This window comes from Convolutriloba macropyga, unplaced genomic scaffold (genome assembly GCF_964194025.1).
Source record: "Convolutriloba macropyga unplaced genomic scaffold, txConMacr16.3 SCAFFOLD_5059, whole genome shotgun sequence".
NCBI classification, from domain to species: Eukaryota; Metazoa; Xenacoelomorpha; order Acoela; family Convolutidae; genus Convolutriloba; species Convolutriloba macropyga.
This window is the reverse complement of record NW_027452756.1, coordinates 4,597-10,000: the sequence shown is the minus strand read 5'-3', so window position 1 is coordinate 10,000 and position 5,404 is coordinate 4,597. Positions and strand designations below refer to the sequence as shown.

Below are 5,404 nucleotides of genomic sequence, written 5' to 3'. Positions count from 1 at the left end.
TACTCATAGGAATGAGCCATTATGACTGGTATCGAAAATGACCTTTACAGGATTTTCACCTTCTTTGATGCTACTTTCCAGTAGACATCAGGACAAATTCACCAGTCTAGCATCAAACCATACCGGACACCGAGAAATGTTGCCATTTCTCTTCCCGATGAGCTTTTCCCTGTTCATTCGCCATTACTAAGGGATTCTCAGTTGATTTCTTTTCCTCCCCTTACTGATATGCTTAAGTTAAGGGGGTTCTCTCGCCCAATTCAGGTTATGTAGTTGATTGTCTCTTAATTGGTTCACTGACCAATATGAGACAGAAACCGATTCAGCAGTTTTGTTCGCTACTACTATCAAACACAGGTCGAAGTTTCCATTCAGTCATTAATTCCAACTTTCAAATGTTGTTGTTTCAGCTTTCGCTTACTAGAAGCAACATAATACTCGCTGCAATACAGACCTCGGGAAACCCTCACCGTGAATAAGGTTCACTCACATATTTCACTACATTTTGCGTGGGATTGGAGATGAGGCTACTCGTTCTTGCTCAGTACTAGGCTGAAAATTAACGAAACTTCGTTACAAACGTTCACATGTTGATGTTTCCGCTTTCGCGTACTCGAAACAACATAATACTAGTCTTTGTAATTTAGTTTCATAATTTCAACTGTTCTCATGCAGAATTTTTGCTCATTCTTATCCCAAATTTTGACCTGGCTACTAGTTACACTCCTTGTACTTATTGCAAAATGACCACAAATTTCAACAGCTTTCACATGTTGCTGTTTCGGCTTTCGCTTACTACAGTCAACATAATACTCGTTGCAAAATAAGTGCTCGGCATCTGCAATTTTCCAAAGACGAAGTTTCGCCAGTTCAATTTTCGCTCGCCAATTATGGCTACTAATTCACACGGTACTGAGCTCAACAACATTAAATTTGTTCAGCAAGACTTTCACATGTTGATGTTTTGGCTTTCGCCTACTAGAAGCAACATAATACTCGTCTTGTTAGCTCATTCAATGAGAATAGCTTTTCCCGTTGAGAATTTTTGCCTTCAATTGGCGTTGTAGTGAGTTTGGCTACTCAGATCACCAAATACTTGTGACAATTCGAACCAGAAATGTTTTCAATTTTCACATGCTGTTTCGGATTCAACCTACTAGAAGCAGCATAATACTTGTATTCAACAATTTCTGTATCAAATCCCAGTTTTCTCTGGTGCATCTTTGCCAAACTATTCCAAACTGCCTGAGTCTGAATACCAATTACAGGTACTAGTAAATGCACGTTACTAAGGACTATATAGTTCTAGGTTACTGTACACAACGACGTTCACATGTTGATGTTTCAGCTGCCGCTTACTAGAAACAACATAATACTTATCGTGCATACCTTTCCATAACTTGTCCTTTTCAGATGCATTAGTTTCCCTTTGTCTTGGCTTCTACAGTCAGACTGGCTACTAGTAACAGCACAGTACTAATCACATATCGTTCTACAGTTTGCAGACAACTTTCACATGTTGATGTTTCAGCTTTCGCCTACTAGAAACAACATAATACTCGCTGTATACATTTGTAGTTCTCTATGTAACTTTCATGTGAAGAAGTTTCGCCAGTCTTTTTGACTGTCTCAAATCTGAGTCATGCTTAGGCTACTAGTTGCTTCATAGTACTTATCGCCTCGAGATCATTGAACAAAACTTGATTTTCACATGTTGCTGTTTCAGCTTCCGCTTACTAGAAACAACATAATACTAGTCTCATTAAGTTCCGTCTCTTTGCAATTTTCTTATGAAGAAAATTCGCCATCACAATGACTCCAGCAGTTCTTGATCAAGGAATGCAATCATTGATCAGAATGCTATTATTTGAATCGGTTCTGCTTTAAGTGTTCCAATTTTATTGGAAGCACCAACAATAGAACATCAATGTGTTCAATCGAGAGTTATATAACCCTGAATCGGACGCAGTCAACAGCCGAAGCCGAGACCGCCTTTTGCGTTAGAGAGGTCGGTAAACAAATCTTGCGATTCATACCGAATTAACACATATAGCTGTGCTCCTCTTCGTAAAGCGAGCCAAGTGATCCCCTGTTGAAGGATGTATTTGGACCAATCTAGTAGCATTTGGTTTCCAACAAGCTCTCCCAAGTTAGCTTACTTATTGGGCTTTTCAACCAATTCGGTTGGCTACAAGCATCATCAAAGTACTAGCCACAGTTTGATCGCAAAATTCTACGACTTTCACATGTTGATGTTTCGGCTTGCGCTTAGCCTACTATAAGCAACATAATACTAGTCATATCATAGAGCGTGATCAGCTTGTGACGTTCTCATGATGAAGTTTCACCAACAGTGTCTCACTTCGAGCTTAAATCCAGCTACTAGTAACTACACAGTACTGACTGCAACGATAACTTTTATCTATACCTTTCACATGCTGCGCTTTCGGCCAGGGCCTACTAACGTCAACATAATACTCGATATAAACTTTTGTTCATGATGCAGCTTCCCCATGCAGAAGTTTCGCCTTCAAATGCTCTCTTGGCCATATGACGTAAGAAAAGGTTACTAGTAACATCACAGTACTAGCCACAGTTTGATTGCAAAATTCTACGACTTTCACATGTTGATGTTTCGGCTTGCGCTTAGCCTACTAGAAGCAACATAATACTAGTCATATCATAGAGCGTGATCAGCTTGTGACGTTCTCATGATGAAGTTTCACCAACAGTGTCTCATTTCGAGCTTAAATCCAGCTACTAGTAACTACACAGTACTGACTGCAACGCTAACTTTTATCTATACCTTTCACATGCTGCGCTTTCGGCCAGGGCCTACTAACGTCAACATAATACTCGATATAAACTTTTGTTCATGATGCAGCTTCCCCATGCAGAAGTTTCGCCTTCAAATGCTCTCTTGGCCATATGACGTAACACAAGGTTACTAGTAACATCACAGTACTAGCCACAATTTGATCGCAAAATTCTACGACTTTCACATGTTGATGTTTCGGCTTGCGCTTAGCCTACTATAAGCAACATAATACTAGTCATATCATAGAGCGTGATCAGCTTGTGACGTTCTCATGATGAAGTTTCACCAACAGTGTCTCACTTCGAGCTTAAATCCAGCTACTAGTAACTACACAGTACTGACTGCAACGATAACTTTTATCTATACCTTTCACATGCTGCGCTTTCGGCCAGGGCCTACTAACGTCAACATAATACTCGATATAAACTTTTGTTCATGATGCAGCTTCCCCATGCAGAAGTTTCGCCTTCAAATGCTCTCTTGGCCATATGACGTAAGAAAAGGTTACTAGTAACATCACAGTACTAGCCACAGTTTGATTGCAAAATTCTACGACTTTCACATGTTGATGTTTCGGCTTGCGCTTAGCCTACTAGAAGCAACATAATACTAGTCATATCATAGAGCGTGATCAGCTTGTGACGTTCTCATGATGAAGTTTCACCAACAGTGTCTCATTTCGAGCTTAAATCCAGCTACTAGTAACTACACAGTACTGACTGCAACGCTAACTTTTATCTATACCTTTCACATGCTGCGCTTTCGGCCAGGGCCTACTAACGTCAACATAATACTCGATATAAACTTTTGTTCATGATGCAGCTTCCCCATGCAGAAGTTTCGCCTTCAAATGCTCTCTTGGCCATATGACGTAACACAAGGTTACTAGTAACATCACAGTACTAGCCACAATTTGATCGCAAAATTCTACGACTTTCACATGTTGATGTTTCGGCTTGCGCTTAGCCTACTAGAAGCAACATAATACTAGTCATATCATGGAGCGTGATCAGCTTGTGACGTTCTCATGATGAAGTTTCACCAACAGTGTCTCATTTCGAGCTTAAATCCAGCTACTAGTAACTACACAGTACTGACTGCAACGATAACTTTTATCTATACCTTTCACATGCTGCGCTTTCGGCCAGGGCCTACTAATGTCAACATAATACTCGATATAAACTTTTGTTCATGATGCAGCTTCCCCATGCAGAAGTTTCGCCTTCAAATGCTCTCTTGGCCATATGACGTAACACAAGGTTACTAGTAACATCACAGTACTAGCCACAATTTGATCGCAAAATTCTACGACTTTCACATGTTGATGTTTCGGCTTGCGCTTAGCCTACTAGAAGCAACATAATACTAGTCATATCATAGAGCTTGATCAGCTTGTGACATTCTCATGATGAAGTTTCACCAACAGTGTCTCATTTTGAGCTTAAATCCAGCTACTAGTAACTACACAGTACTGACTGCAACAATAACTTTTATCTATACCTTTCACATGCTGCGTTTTCGGCCAAGGCCTACTAACGTCAACATAATACTCGATATAAAATTTTGATCATGATGCAGCTTTCCCATGCAGAAGTTTCGCCTTCAAATGCTCTCTTGGCCATATGACGGAACACCAGGTTACTAGTAACATCACAGTACTAGCCACAGTTTGATTGCAAAATTCTACGACTTTCACATGTTGATGTTTCGGCTTGCGCTTAGCCTACTAGAAGCAACATAATACTAGTCATATCATAGAGCGTGATCAGCTTGTGACGTTCTCATGATGAAGTTTCACCAATAGTGTTTCATTCGAATTGGTTCTGCTTTAAGCTCTCCAATTGTTTTGGATGAACCAGTTTTGCCCTTCGAAGCCACTTTTGTGAGCTTTTGTGGGTCTTTACCAAGAGGATATACCTCAAGGCCTCTTTCAATTCCTTTAAGTTCTTTCAACTCCTTTACAGTTTCTAGGTTCACATAGCTGCAAACCTTATTTCTAGTTTTAAGTCTGGCCAACTTGGGGAGAGTTGGTGCAGACCGTGACCAATTCTAGTAGGATGCCACAACAAGAATGTGATCAACTTAGCTTGTCGATGAACCTGCCCCACATTCAAACAACTCTATCGCCTTTTCCTCGTATAGTTATATGCGAGGGCCTCTCATAGAGAGCGCTGTTAGCAACCTTTTCCACATAGACGATAAAGTTGTGAGTGTTTTGCACATGGCTGTTGTCATCACCACGTGACGAGTCAACTCAGCTTGACTCTCTACACTCCGACAAGCTTTGCACATACGCCTTTAGTTCAGTATGTGTCTTTAATCTGACTCCGGTGCCTCAAGCCGGAAAAATTGTCAGATTATGATCATTATCGGTTAGTCATCCCGATGCAAGATCGTATCGTACTGTCTTTGTCTACCTCCAGATTCCGAAGAACAGGAGGAGACTCTCCCAGACCTACATATCTGGGAGAATGTTCAGAGGGCGAGAAGCTGTGGATTACTCTCCCCTAAGAACTGACTAAACTTTACCCTCGTCCAAGGTAAGTTTATTTTAGCTAGCCTTCTATGTAAAGGATCTGAGGCTAA

General features: G+C 40.7%; 1 non-coding gene and 1 pseudogene across 1 annotated transcript in view; both read right to left on the bottom strand.

Moving 5' to 3' along the window:
• The window catches only part of LOC142357777 (large subunit ribosomal RNA), a 3,522-nt gene extending 3,253 nt beyond the window's left edge, over positions 1-269 (bottom strand). Inside the window, exon 1 of the ribosomal RNA XR_012761699.1 lies at positions 1-269. This exon is cut by the window's left edge and continues 3,253 nt beyond it. This is a non-coding gene — a ribosomal RNA (large subunit ribosomal RNA).
• A 1,680-nt stretch (positions 270-1,949) lies between these two features.
• LOC142357776 (5.8S ribosomal RNA) lies at positions 1,950-2,101 on the bottom strand (annotated as a pseudogene).
• Between the last annotated feature and the right edge of the window lie 3,303 nt (positions 2,102-5,404).